This window comes from Paroedura picta, chromosome 3 (genome assembly GCF_049243985.1).
Source record: "Paroedura picta isolate Pp20150507F chromosome 3, Ppicta_v3.0, whole genome shotgun sequence".
NCBI classification, from domain to species: Eukaryota; Metazoa; Chordata; class Lepidosauria; order Squamata; family Gekkonidae; genus Paroedura; species Paroedura picta.
The window spans coordinates 136,709,473-136,724,668 of record NC_135371.1 but is presented as its reverse complement, the minus strand read 5'-3'; the positions used below and the strand labels follow the sequence as shown (position 1 = coordinate 136,724,668).

The following is a 15,196-nucleotide window of genomic DNA, read 5'->3' as shown; positions in this document are numbered from 1 at the left end:
CCCGCCCCATCATGGCGAGCAGCGGGCACGTTTGGAGGGGTGATGGCCCTCGGCTGCCTGGCGTGTGCTGGGGAGGTCTGCGCCCCGTGCAGCTCCCCTCCCCTCCCCGCGGCCGTCCTTGCTCCGCGGAGGGGAAGGGGACGGCGGCCGAGGTTTGCGCGTAGCATGCCCGGTCCCGGGGACGCGACATGTGACCTCCTGTCCCTGCAGTGTGACCCTTTCTCTTGCGAAGCCGAGGTGCGCTTGGGAACAACTTGCTGGGGTTGACTTGTCCGTAAACATGCCCAGGGCAGTCGGTCGTGGCCGAAAATTGGCCTTGTGTAACTTCGAGGGCCTTCCTCGAATTAGGGGGTAGACATAGGCTCGAGTTAAACGCGGTGGGTGCGGCGTGTGTGTGTGTGTTTCAGTCAACGGAGAGGATGCTGAAACTTCCCAATGTGAAGGTTCTGGGTGAAAAAACTAATCCCGTTTGGGAAGCGTATCATTCCCTCTTCCTCTTTCCCCCTCCCCTTTGTGCTAGAGGTTATAGGCTCTGAAGAGTTGGAGGCGGGGGTAATGCGAAGCGAAATCCTTCTCTTTATTGTTTCTTCTGCAGCCTTCACAGAGAAGTTGGGTTGCTGTGCAGAATAACAATACAGGGCTAAGCTCCCTGAACAGATCTGCAACACCATCCCAGGCTGAATTGCTACCAACTGGAAGGGGAGAGGGGATTTATAACCCAGCGGCGCCTCATCCCCCCTCCCCCTTTCCCCCCTGTGTTATCACACACACATTATTACACCTCAGCAGGGAGCTTGCAATGAGAGCTGCCCTTAGAAATCATTATGGAAGCAGTCTGGAGCAAACTAGCTCCAGGGGAAATAGGAGATAACTTCAGCAAGCGCAAAGCCAAATGTAGCTGTGGTTGAAGATTACTGTATTGTGCAAAATCCTACCTTGTCTTTTGTCTCTTTGCTCCCCTTCCCATATTTTACAGATTTCATATCTGTGCGGAAACTGTAGGCTCTGTTCTTTCGGTTTTGTGAAATAGTGCCTGAGTATGGGCAGAGGAAAGAAAATAGGCTTAGGTGCAGTGTTTTGTCTTAAGATGTCAGGATGTGGTGGGGTGGGCAGCCCTCCGTTATATAAGGCAGTTGGAGAAACCCTGGCTGTGTAACCTAGTTGATGCAAAAGCTACGGAGAAGGGAAGGGGATTCATTATTGCTGATGTGATGAGTGGAAAGGCCTGAGTTCAAATTCCAGATCAGTCTTGTGGCTCAGTCACAAAATATAGATGCAGGTGAAGCTACAAAGCAGCTGCTTGCCATCCTGGCTTGGCACTGTTGTAGTACAGAGCTGGAAGCATTGGGTGCAGCCGGGAAAATGCAGTAAACTGTTCTGCTAGGGTAGGGGTGGCCAAACTGTGGTTCTCCAGATGTCCATGGACTACTATTCCCATGAGCCCCTACCAGCATGTGCATGTGCTGGCAGGGGACCATGTAGTACCTGGACATCTGGAGAACCACAGTTTGGCCACCCCTGCCCTAGGGCATCCCCATATTGTAGTTCAGCTCTGTGAACTGATCATGTACCTGATCCCCAAAATAAGAGTTCTGCAGTTGGACTTTGGCTTCCCATATGTAAACTGTTAATTACAGTGGATTGTCCCAGGGATGTTCAAGAAGATGAACCAGGAGTAAAATTGTAAAGCCAGCTGCATTTTAAACTTATGGTTAAGTGTGTAATTGGTTACTTCTCCCAACAGAAAAGCTGCTGTTGAGGAACAATACCTTCTTGTAGGAAACAGGATCAAATAGCATGAGAAGATTCATTCACGTTCACATCTCTCTAAACCTATTTTAGACCAGCTTGGCTATAAACACACGCAAACAACAGTCAGGCATTCATCTGGTGTTCAGGCTGGCTTCAGTAAGTTCTTATTTAAATAATAATAATAATGGCTGCAGAGATGTGGATCCCCATGACTTGCTGATCTGAAGTCTTGTCCTCTCCCCCCCTTTTTTGAAAACATCTGAATGGATGGTGTTTTAATTAAAATATACCCATTAATTATACCTCTTTGGTGTAAAACCTGCCACTTTTTTGTCTGTAAACCCATTCCTCATTAAGTTTGCGTTTTGGATTCTTGGCAGATATCTTAATTAAGGCTATTGTAATAGTCACGTTAACACTAATTAAAATCAGCCCCTGTAGGTGAATGTAAATTGTAAAGAAAAGACTTGTATGAAGTGTAGGCTGATTAAAAGGAAGGCAAGGGTAAGGAATATGTACTAGTTTGTATCTGTATCTGGTGTGTGCATGACTCTTCCCTCTCCCTGGCAGTTGTTTTAGTTCTCAGAGCCTGCTTTGCAGCTCCGAGGAAGAGGACAGGCGTAGGGATGGCATTTTCTGCAGCGGCCAGGGTTAAACCCAGAACCATTAAATATGAAAATGTATATCTTGATTTTAATTTTGTGGGGAAAACTAGTACCTGAAGAACTTTGTTCCAAGTAAGGTTGCTGTATCAAGGATACTTTAAGGATTTTTGGGGGGTGTGGGTGGGAAGTACAGGTAACGTCTCCAATACGTTTTAAAAATAAATCACTTTGTATTGCAGGGGTAGCCAAACTATGGCTCTCCAGATGCCTATGGACTACACTTCCCATGAGCCCCTGCTGGCTCTGTAGTTCCATAGTCCATGGACATCTGGAGAGATGCAGTTTAGCCACTCCTGGACTAGAGCAATAACAGATGTATTGCTGTGATCTGTTGCAGTGAAATCAGAACTATTAGGGCAGTACAGATAGGTAAACCGATGTGCCTTTAGTAGTGAACCTTCATCATTTGGGGTTTAGCATTTTGACTGTGTTCCAGTTTGCACATGGCAAAAAAATGACTATCAAATTGTGAAGTGGCAATGTTATAATTTGGTATCTCAAGTTGGCATATCTGTTGCAGGCTGTAGGTAGCCTTCATGGAGAGCGACAAGGGTGCTCAGAGTGTTGGTCTATGGCTGGGAAAATCCTGGTTTAAAACTCTGTTTGGTGTCCACAAAATATAAATATTGAAACTATATTAACATATAATGGGCACAATTTATAAAGTTAAAAACATAGACAGAGCCCATACTGTAATAACTGAAATCACAAAATATGTACCTTCCCCGGAGAACAAGCAGGAGGATCATGAAAGACCTGGGTTTCTTGGAAGGGGGTGGTGGTGAATAACAGTGGCATCTTTTACTCTTTTCTGCAGTGACTCAAATACATTTCCTTGCCTTTTGAATATTAATTTTGGTATAATTTATGGGGATAGAAAGCTTGGTTATTACTGGGTGTGGGGAATCAAATGAGAAATGGCCATGGAGCTTCTTCTTACAGAGTATTAAGTTTTGAGTGATTTCAGTTTTAAAATAATGGCCCTAAAATAGCATTGCAATGATAGTTTAGCAAGAGAAGGGAATATTTACTTTAAGAAAAATAAGAAAGCCGGGAATGACTTAAGCTAGCAAGAAATGCTAAACACAACAAAAATGTTCAAAATAAGAAAAAGAGTTAAGAACACAGTGAGACCACTGCAGGACAAGAAAGTGAAATTGTAACTGGTGATGGAGAGAGGGCTGAAATGCTCAATTCCTTCTTCTCAGTCTTCTGTTGTGAGGGAAATTGTGCTCACTGTGGCAAAATCATATCACATGAGGAGGGATGAGAGTTGCAGCCTACGATCGCTGTAGGGCTAGTTCATAAATACCTTGTTTCTTTAAATGAAACAAAGTCCTCTGGGTCAGATGAATTGCGTCCAAAGGTACTAAGAGAACTTGCGGATGAACCTCTGTCCATTATTTTTGACAATTCTTGGAAAACAGGTGAAGTGCCAGAAGATTGGAGGTGGGCAAATGTTGTCCCCATCTTCAAGAAGGGGAAAAAGGAGGACCTGGGTAACTACCAACCTGTCAGCCTGACACCTGTAGCTGGCAAAATTTTAGAACAAATAATCAAACTGTCAGTCCTTGAGTAGGTAGAGCAGATGACTGTGATTATGAAGAGTCAGCACGACTTGCTCAAAAACAAGTCATGTCAAACAAACTTTACCTTTCTTTGAGAAAGTTCCGGCCTTGCTGGACCAGGTGAATACTGTGGATGTAGTTTATCTCTATTTCAGTAAAGCTTTTGGTAAGGTTCCACATGATATTCTTGTTGACAAGTTGGTAAAATGCAGTATGGATCCTATCATTGTTAGGCGGATAAATAGCTGGTTGACAGATCGCATCCAAAGACTGCTTGTTAATGGTTCATTGTTTTATGTTGCCCTAGATCAGGGGTAGTCAAACTGTGGCCCTCCGGGTGTCCATGGACTACAGTTCCCATGAGCTAATGCTGGCAGGGGCTCATGGGAATTGTAGTCCATTGACATCTGGAAGGCCACAGTTTGACTACCCCTGCCCTAGATCATTGAACCAGAAGTTCCTGACAGAGTAGTTCCTCAGTGGAACAGGCTTCCTCAGGTGATGGTACATTCTCCTTTGGTAGTTTTTAAGCAAAGGCTAGATAGCCATCTGATATACTAATTCTATGAACTTAGGCAGATTGTAATTGGGTGGACAGAAAGGATTGTGTAGGTGTTTGGCTCTTGTGGCCATTTCTTGCATTGTGCAGGGGGTTGGACTAGATCAGGGGTAGTCAAACTGCAGCCCTCCAGATGTCCATGGACTATAATTCCCATGAGCCCAGCTAGCAGGGGCTCATGGGAATTGTAGTCCATGGACATCTGGAGGGCCGCAGTTTGACTACCCCTGGACTAGATTCTGGAGGTCCCTTCCAGTTCTGATCTTTTAGTTTTATGAATTCAGAGAACCTGCTTAAACTATCATAATGCTTTAGCATTATATCGTTATTTTAAGGCTTTAAAAAAAATATAAAAGGGGTGCCCTCCCTCCCTCCGCATTCATCATAAATCATGAATCTGCTGCTATTTGCAGACAGAGGAAAGGACAATGGATGGCCTCACTGTGAACCAGCTTAGAGTAATGGTTAAGAGTGACAGACTCTAATCTGGAGAACTGGGTTTGATTCCCCACACCTCCACATAAAAATCCAGCAGGGTCTCAGTTCTCTCAGTACACTCTCAGTCCCACGTACTCCACAAAGTGCCTGTTGGGAAAGGAAGGAAAGGCAACTGTAAGCTGCTTGAAACTTTGGGTTACATTACTTGGAGCCTGGAGTTTGAAGCATCTTATCCATTTGGTGCCTATAAATAATTGTGAAACAGCCTTGGGGGACGAACGGTCCGGACTCTCCAGGGTCAATCAGTTCCCGCCCTCCCTGTCCGAGTTGGAATAGGGCCAATCAGGGTGCAGCCACCTGCACCCTGATTGGCCCTGCTCCTACAGCTCCCGCCCTCTCTTGCCAAGCCCTCACCCCCTTCCCTCACGGACGTGCCTGGTCCCCGCTCCATGTCCACATCCCCAGGTAAGAGGGCCGCCGGGAAGCGCTCAGGCAGCAAGGGGGGGAGGGGGAGCGCTTCCTGGCGGCCTGGAAACCTCCCTAACTTGCTGAAGGCTCTTACTCATAGCCAGAGCCCGCCTCCCCCTCAGCCAGCCTAGCTGCTGGCGGCGCCAGCTCGCAGTCTCACGGGCGGGTTGGTATCCTGAATCCGACCAGGGCATGCTGAACGCCCCGCAGTCTGCCTAGGACGCGCCTCCTCCTCTCCAGGCGGGAGAACATCGCACCTTCACCCCACGCTCCTGCTACCAAGGGCCCCAGAGCCCACAAGCCTCCTCAGTGCGCTGCCACAAGCCGGCATGCACTCTGGCCTGTACAGAAGTCCCTCGATACCCCCCATCCCGTTTGCTAGGCTGTCTGCATCCCTCTCTCACCTTGCCTTCTGACGATGTCTTCCTTGGGAAGGCCTCGGCTACGGCACTCCCAGATTGGTTTGCCTTTGCTGTTGTCTCCACGGCAGACCTCCCAGCACTGCTATGCTACTAACAAGAGGGAGGGAGGTTGCCTGCAACAGAGGAGTTTAAAGCCACTGCCCTTCATGTGCATTTGATGGCCTTGCCTTTGTGGAGTTCAGTTAGTTGCACCACCCGGGCAGGAGCGGCAGGGTGCCGAGGCCTGCCTGCCTCCGGCCTGGCCCAGCCAGCGGGTCACAGCCCTCATGGCGATGAGGCTGCTGGCCACGCTGCCTCATGCTTCCGCTGGCCGCCTTCTCCCTGCTGCCGCTGCTGGGCCAAGCAGGGGAGGCTTCGCATGCTGACCAGCCGACTGGGGAGGGGGCTGGGTGCCCTGCTCAGCCCTCGGCTGCCAGCCCCCGGGAAGTGGGACCTGTGCCCCAGCGGGCGGCAACTGGCGTTTCTGGCCTCCTTGTGGGGCTGTGCGGTGCCCTCCTTCGCTGGCCGGGGAATTGCCACCACTCTCCGTCTGGGCCCATGCTCCTCCAGAGTAGGGTCTGCCTGGTGCTCTTTTGGCATGCAGCGTCACCACCACTGCCACCGCGGAGACGGTGAGTCCTGCACCGCACTTCTTTGGCCTGCCGTTGAGCTGCGGCTTCTCAAGACGAAAGAGGCATGCATGCTGGAGGAGGGCAACCCTGGCGAGTGAGGTAGGGTGTGCGTCTCCCTCTTCACAAGGAGAAGTGCTATGGGACATGCTGCTTTGGCAAGAGGACATAGCTCGGGGACTAGCTCTACTTTATGGCGTGGGGGGGGGGAAGGAAGGGGACCTTTCTTTCCTTGTGAAACTGCCAGGGGGATGGATGTGTCTCCTCTCCTCCCCAGATTTGGGGAGGTGTCCATTATTTCGGTGGCAGATCACCCTACCCCCCTCCTCATTCGAGTTGAGCTCTTTCCTGTGAGCTCGCTGCTCACCTGCCTGCATTCTTCGACTCCCCCCATGGTGTCCCGCTTTTCTAATCTTAAACTCTGGACACCTTGCCCATCACACATGCAGCGCCATGCCTTCCGGCGCCAACGAGCCCTCTCCGGCCCTCTGGCACCCACCCGCCACTCTCCGCCACCCAAGACCTCCTATGGTACTCTTCGGGGTGTGTGTGGGGGGGTGCCCTTTCCCTTGCCCCTTCTTCCCTTTCTAAGCCCATTTTTTATAAATGGCCTTTGCTGCTAGTCTTTACATAAAGTAAGTCTTGCTGAAGTCTGGGACATAATGGCTCAGCAAACATGGAATTGGATAGCAATTTAAATTTTAAGTTTTATCTTTTTGCACTGGGATTTCATCTAAACGATGTCTAAAAGCCTGATGGGTGTCCTGTTTCATCTTTACCCCCTCTGATAACTGGAAAGAAATTTTAAAAAATTCTTTGTATTTGACATTGAAGGGAATCTTTCTGCCTGGGGAGGTAGCTATGAAGACATTTTCCTTTATAAAGTTAGTTCTGCTCATAGAATATTCTTCCCTTGCCTTTTAGCTCTTTTATTTTGAAAAGTTTCCACTTGTCCAGAACCCACTAGTAAAATTTAAAACCTCCCCCCAAGTATTGCATTCTTATTGGAGGCAGAGTGATTGTTAAGGAAGCCCCAACACTGAGACTGGTTGTTCTTTTATCAGCTAATGCTGCTGATTATTTCTCTTCCTATCTTTTTATGGGATGGATACTACACTTGGCTGAATTGAGCTGGTCTCTTGCAAATCCCAGAAGAAACAATTTAATTTTCCTTTTTTGTTGCTGTTGCATTACTTGCTACTCCTACTTAACAGCCAGATTCCTGTTGACTGCTAGATGTTGTAAAGTACAGAATACCATGACTGCCTTTGCTATTGTCCCTGACATCTTAGGGGCTAAAATTAAAATATGAAATTGTATGTCTGAAAAGGAACAAAACAGTCCATTGGCCTAAATCTGTGATAATTCTGTGATAAATCTCCTGTATGCATAGGTACCTGATCACTATCCAGGGTAATTCATCAATTGGCTTAGGTTGGAATTATATGTTGGACAGCTGCCTCACACTCTGGCAGCCTGATGTTTACTACTCCTCAGTAGAGCTGCATCAGAAAAAGATGAGCTGTAGAAGAAAAGGGTTCAAGTCTTCCCTTTACTCTTGGTTTTCCTGTGTTCCTCATACACATGGCCATTTGAAGTGAGATGGCATCCTTGACATATGACATGGCAGCATTAACATTTAGTTCTGCCATAATATTAGAAAGATGCCTGGAAAATGAGGGCATTATGTTGTTTCTTATCCCCAATGTATGGTTACTCTAATCCTCCAAAAGGTAAAAAGTTCTGTGATTACAAAAGGAATTAGAAGATGGTGATGGTCACAGAATATATGAGATTTTGGTACTTTATCACATTGGCTTTGATGGGTCAGATATGTTGGGAAGGCTTTGGTTTTTGTAATTTGTACACCAACAGTAGTGGATGTTCTGGCTCTCCCAGTGGCCTGGAGGTATGGGAGCATGGCAGTGCAGGGGGTGCCAGGGGTGCCAGGGTTGATGCTTCAGCAGTGCGCAGTTGACTAGCCTCCCCTAGTCTCCTGGTGGTCCGGAGGTATGGAAGGGTGGTGGTGCAGCCACGGGAAATGAGTACTGCCCTTTGCCACCTTGGTGATGCGCTGCCTGCACTCCTGCCACTGCAACACACACCTTGGCCTGGACTCCTTGCATGGTGCCCATGAGGAGGTGTGTGTTAACTTCAGAAATGCCTGCCCTACAGCTATCTTCAGAGAGCCTACATCCAGGTAAGGCAGCCTATCTGCCCAGCCAGGTGAGCCCCAAGGAAGGGGCACCTGTGTGCCTTTTGGGTGCTATGGCAAGAGGGCAGATGGCAAGGAGTGGGAGGGCTCCTGGAGAGTAGGTTGGCCCACTGGTGAGCTGGTCAAGTGTGGCTGGCCTCCTACACTCCCTGGCAGGCAGGGGGGGGTGGAGCATGGCGGGCCAGCCAGGCACGGCTAGCCTCCTCACCTTAGGAATGCACTGGTTAGTATCTTCAGAATTTTGAATGTGATGCTGCGGAGCTGTCATTAATACACATTTATTTTGTGTGTTCTGCCATAGTTTTTAGTCATAGTAAGAGGGAAGTTGCACATCTTGAGATTAATAGTTGTCTGTATACAGCCAAGATCCGATAATTGTGTGGAGCTATTTTTCAATTCACTGTCCTGACCAGGAATCAGGTTTTATTATTCATGCTGGCCAGAATAGGTAGTGGAATTCAGAGATATTCTAAGGTGCAAATGAATACATTTGCTACATGTCTATAGTATTTTCACTGTTGGATAATGTGAGGCAGTAGTATGGATGAGCATGTTAGCTTGGCTTTGGTACAAAGACTTCTCTGCTGGTCGCTTCTAAAGATACCAAGGTAACTAAATGGCTGGTTGCGGGTAAGAATTACAGTAGTGTGGTGAGGTTCTTTTCAGACTTATTTATTTGGTTGATTAATTTATTATATTTATATACCACCCTCCCCGAAGGCTCAGGGTGGTTCACATGAAACAGAAACAATACAGATAACTCAGTTTAACAATAATACAGTGATAATGGCAAACAATAGTTGAACAATAGAATAATATGGAGAACATTAAATTAGCACATACTGATAGCCCAGTAGGTTGGGCGGAACTGCAGCGGGTGCCGTAGGAGGGACAAGGAAATAGATTACTCATATCAAATTAAGGACTGTTATACATTGTGTAATATAATAAAAAGGATAGATTAAAAAGCAAGAGTCTCCCTCTCTCCTCCTCATCTAAATCTTAACAATAGTTAATATTTAATAGTAGTTAAATAGCTGTAAGAGTCTCTTGTGGCGCAGAGGTAAGGCAGCAGATATGCAGTCTGAAGCTCTGCCCATGAGGCTGGGAGTTCTATCCCAGCAGCCAGCTCAAGGTTGACTCAGCCTTCCATCCTTCCGAGGTCGGTAAAATGAGTACCCAGCTTGCTGGGGGGTAAATGGTAATGACTGGGGAAGGCACTGGCAAACTACCCCCTATTGAGTCTGACATGAAAACGCTAGAGGGCGTCACCCCAAGCGTCAGACATGACTCGGTGCTTGCACAGGGGATACCTTTACCTTTACCTTAAATAGCTGTATTTACCACTATATTAATACTTTTCATTATTACAGCTTATTCCATTAAACATCTTACTGCCTCTACATATCCACCTTAGCATGTCTTCATTTAAACTATAATAACAAATATTTATTATTATTATTATTATTATTATTATTATTTTGTTGTTGTTGTTGTTAGTTGAGAAGTTGTGTCCGACAATGATCCTCCAGGCCTTCCTGTCCTCTACCATTCCCTGGAGTCTATTTATTATTATAACATAATTAAAATTAATAATTCATGCACACTGCATTTGATAAAGGAGGGTGAAGAGTTCCTGGGCAGAACTCACGAAGTAATCTTGGGAGGGCATTTGGGGGAGGAGGGAAAGGTGTCTCGTCAAATAGAGGAGCACACAACACAGGATAACACTTAGAAGAATGCTACCTACAGGTGTAGGTAAATAAGGAGATGTTCTGCCCCTTTGATGTTCAGTATTAGGTTCCAGGATCTGCCTGTGAATATTGATTCAGGACCACAGGAGAAAGGGCTAGTCCCCCAGTCCCCCCAAAGCTGAACATTTTTTTCACAGGCCACTGTGGATGGGAGGACGAGCTCTTCTGCTTCCCAGAGTAGGAAGAGGCAAGTGCTGGTAATTGGGGATTCCCTACTGAGAGAGATGGAGGCCAAAGTACGTCAACCGGACTTGCTGTCTCGAGAGGGATGCTGTCTACATGGTGCATGCATCAGGGACATTACAGAAAGGCTGGAAAGCCTTATAAAGCCCAAGGATCATTATCCCTTCCTCATTCATTAGGGAACAAATGATAGTGCCCAGTGCTGCGTGGAGCATATTAAAAGAATATGTGGCTCTGGATGAAAATGTGAAGGACCTGTGAGTGCAGGTTGTGTTTTCGTCAATTCTTCCTGTTAATGGCTGTGGCCTAGGAACGGAAAGAAGCATAATGCAAATAAATGACTGGCTACATCCTCAAGAAAGGTTTGGTTTTTTGAACGATGGGTTATGCTGTCCTGATGAGGCTCTTCTCTCAGGAGATGGCTTGCACCTTACAAGGGTAGGAAAAAATGTGTTTGCAAATAGCTTTGCAGACTTGGTGAGCTTTAAACTAATCCAATGGAGGAGAGAGACATATATTCAAAACCTAGTTTGATGACAATAACTGTAGATGGGGACCCTGCATATTTACAGGGAATGGCACATATGCAGGGAACCATTAATTTACAGATAAATTAAAAAAACTAAAATCCTGGGACACACGAATGAAGGATTATGATATCTCTATACTAATGCACAGAGTATGGGAAACATATTCCCTAATGCTGGGAGCAATTGAGGGCAAAAAAAGAAGGGGACGACTGAGAATGAGGTGGTTGGATGGAGTCACTGAAGCAGTCGGTGCAAACTTAAATGGACTCTGGGGAATGGTAGAGGACAGGAAGGCCTGGAGGATCATTGTCTGTGGGGTTGCGATGGGTTGGACAAGACTTCGCAACTAACAACAGCAACATGGAAACAAGCGGAAAGAACTAGAAGTCCTAATAGAGGAAAGGAACTATGACCAGATAGGCATTACAGAAACTTGGTGGGATAACACTCATGATTGGAATATGAGGATTGAGCGGTACAGCTTGTTTAAAAGGGTCAGACAAATAAAGAAGGATGAAGGAGTGGAAGTATATTTAAGAATGTGTATACTTATGAGACATGTGTCTGAGCATGGAAGTTCAGTTGAGAGTCTTTGGTTCTCAAAGAGGCAGGACACAGTGGTAGTGGGCGATTTCAATTACCAGATACCTGTTGGAAGACCAATTCTGCTAAAAATGAAAAGTCCAATAAATTCTTGACTTACTAATAGAGGAAGCAAATTATTTACAATTTCTTTGCAATACACCCCATTGGCAACTAAGATATATAAGATCATAAGTACACGTTGACATTTACTGTACAATATACCTTGTGTGCGGATCGACCTATAATAGATTTTCGTAAAACTGCTTCCTTGGGGTACATTCTGATAAAAGCTGATTCATTGGAACTATTGGCTACAAGTACACAATCTAGAGGTCATTTCAAATGTGGTAGGTGCATTGTGTTTGGTGACTAATGTTTTTGAAAGACCTGAAGTAAATTATAGACTCCAATTAGAATATTTCAGTACGTGCTAAGCAAAATGGGTTTTGTATGCAATTATTTGTGGATCTAATAAAAGTTATTTAGGAATTAGTGAGAGGGCTGTGAAGTCTAGAATCCGTCAACACAGATCTAAAATCAAACGAACAACTAGATGCAGGCTGTACAGAAGATGACTTCAAATTTCTGGTTCTTAAAGTATTTCAACCCAACAAATTCAATAATATGGACATGAAGAGAGTTTTATTACAAGAGGCAGCCATGATATTCAGGCTTCAAACACTGGTTCCTCATAGTCTTAACACATCTTTTGATTTATCGTGTTTGTCTAGGTTGCTTGGAGTAGGAGATATCAGAGCCAATATTTGTTTATTAAGAAAATAATTATTTATAATTTATTTAAATTTGAATTGCACGCAGTGCTTTGTGAATATAATGTAACTGATGTGACCTTGTATGATAAGAAAAGATTGTTGCTACATTACGTTAAGATTTTTGTAATTAGGATGGTACACTTTAAGTTTTCTTTACCAATCTCCTTGAAAGATACTACAAAATAGGCTTGTTAGCTCAGTTCAATTAATGACTGGAGCACAGGTGCATGCACAGGGCTGTGTATAAAGATTCCGTTTGTTGAAGAACTTATAACATTAGGTAATTGGAGGGTATTGCTTTCCTGTTTTTGGTGTCCCATCTTTCTGTATTTGTTGTTATCTGTTTATCATTATCACATTGTATGTTTTAGACTTTGTTTGAAGAAGAATTCCACTCTGGAAACTGTCTTTCACAAGGTTTATAAGAATAAAAGAAAATACATTTTACACAAATTTCTCTGCATGAACTTTATTTCATGTTGATGTATAGACCCAACACAGGTTCTTGTTCTGGTTGCTTGCTGCACTGTGTCCCCCAGTACGTTTTGCTTTTGTGTTTACTAAGAGTCAGCACGGGTTTCTCAAGAACAAATCATGTCAAACTAACCTTATTGGTGCTTCGCTTCTTGTAGCCCTTTCTTACATGCTTAGGGAAATGCCAAGTGCCACTTTGGGATCCGGCAGTGAATTTCTTCCAGGCCAAATTGGCCAGAGATTTTGGTTTTGGGAGTGGGCATCATCTCTGCATATAATTGGAGTCACTGTGAGTGGGCATGTAGTTATGAATTTCCTTCATTCTGAAGGAAGTTGGACTAGATGACTCTAGAGTTCTCGTCCAACTCAGATTCTATATGTCACATGTTAAGAAATAAACAATACAATATGTAAATTCTTACTCAGCTTCTAATTTTTAATAAAATTATGTATTATTTCAATTAGTTTCTCATGAATTTAACATCTGCTTCCATAATAAACTCTTGATCTTTACTCAGAATTGATTTTTTCAAATTTCATAATTTTGCCATGCAGCATATTCAGACATTTCATTATTTCAGTCTTCTATGCTTGAGCAAACATAGTTCTTCCGTTTTGCTGCATAAATAGTCCTAGCTGCTGTGACTATATATTCAAATATCTTTTCTAATTTTTTAGTATGTTGTTGGGTAATATTTCCAGTAATATATCCTTGGCATCCATAGGAAATTTGAATTTTAATGCATTCTGTGTTTCTCCACGTATTTCATTCCATTTTTACCATTTTTTTTCAGGTCCACCACATATAATAAAAGTTCCAATACTTTCCTTTATAGATTTTATCTATCTTAATGTCCTTTACCACCTGAAAAACATTTCCTGCCAATTTTCTCAAGTCTTACTGTAAACATGATTTTTAAAATCATATAACCATTCCCATTGTAGTATGTAGTTTACTGTCTAAAATTCTTCATCCATTTCATTTGTCCTGGGGCCTGTGTTGTTCAACATATTTATAAATGATTTAGAAGAGGGTTTAGAGGGGATACATTAAATTTGCAGACGATACTAAACTGGGAGGGGTAGCAAACACAACTGAAGACAGAATCCGAATACAGTATGATCTTGATAGGCTTGAGAAGTGGACTAAACTGAATAAAATGAAGTTCAATAGGGACAAGTGTAAAGTTCTGCATTTAGGTAGGAAAAACCAAACACACCAATACAGGATGGGGGAGACTTGTTTCGGCAGTAGCATGTGCAAAAAGGATCTTAGCAGACCATACATTGAACATGAGTCAACAGTGTGACTCGGTGGCTAAAAAGGCAAATGGGATTTTGGGCTGTATCAAACAGAGTATAGTGTCCAGATCACGGGAGGTGATGGTACCATTTAACTCTGCTCTGGTTCAGCCTCACTTGGAGTACTGTGTTCAGTTTTGGTCACCCCAGTTGAAGAGGGATGTAGACAAACTGGACCATGTCCAGCGGAGGGCAACAAAGATGGTGAGGGGTTTGGAGACCAAGACGTATGAAGAAAGGTTGGGGGAGCTTGGTCTGTTTAGCCTGGAGAGGAGACAACTGAGAGGGGATTTGATAACCATCTTCAAGTATTTAAAAGGCTGCCATATAGAGGATGGAGCAGAGTTGTTCTCTCTTGCCCCAGAGGGATGGACCACAACCAATGGGATGAAGTTAATTCAAAAGAAATTCCGTCTAAACATCAGGAAGAAGTTCCTGATAGAGCGATTTCTCAGTAGAACAGGCTTCCTCGGGAAGTGGTGGGTTTTCCATTTTTGGAAATTTTTAAACAGAGGCTGGATAGCCATATGACAGAGAGGCTGATTCTGTGAAGGCTCAAGGGGGTAGCAGGTTTCAGTGGATGAGCGATAGGGTTGTGAGTATCCTGCATAGTGCAGGGGGTTGGACTAGATGACCCAGGAGGTACCTTCCAACTCTTATTATTCTATGATTCTATGTAATTTTTTTCTTATTCTTCTTGTGTTCGAAATTGAAGTCATAGCTTTTATATCCATTGTAATAATTGAAATTTTTGCTGTGTAATCAGTTGTTCTAACTCAGTCTTTTCTTTTAGGGTTCCCCCTTCCATATTCCTTACTTCCTTTACTATTGTCACTGATTGGTGGTTTATTAATCTCTTAACACTGAATCTTTCATTTCTGATATCTTGCCAGGACTTAA

General features: G+C 44.4%; 1 protein-coding gene across 9 annotated transcripts in view; it reads left to right on the top strand.

Annotated features, from left to right (window-relative positions):
• RBFOX3 (RNA binding fox-1 homolog 3) overlaps positions 1-15,196 on the top strand; it is a 458,629-nt gene that overhangs the window by 569 nt on the left and 442,864 nt on the right. The window lies entirely within an intron of this gene.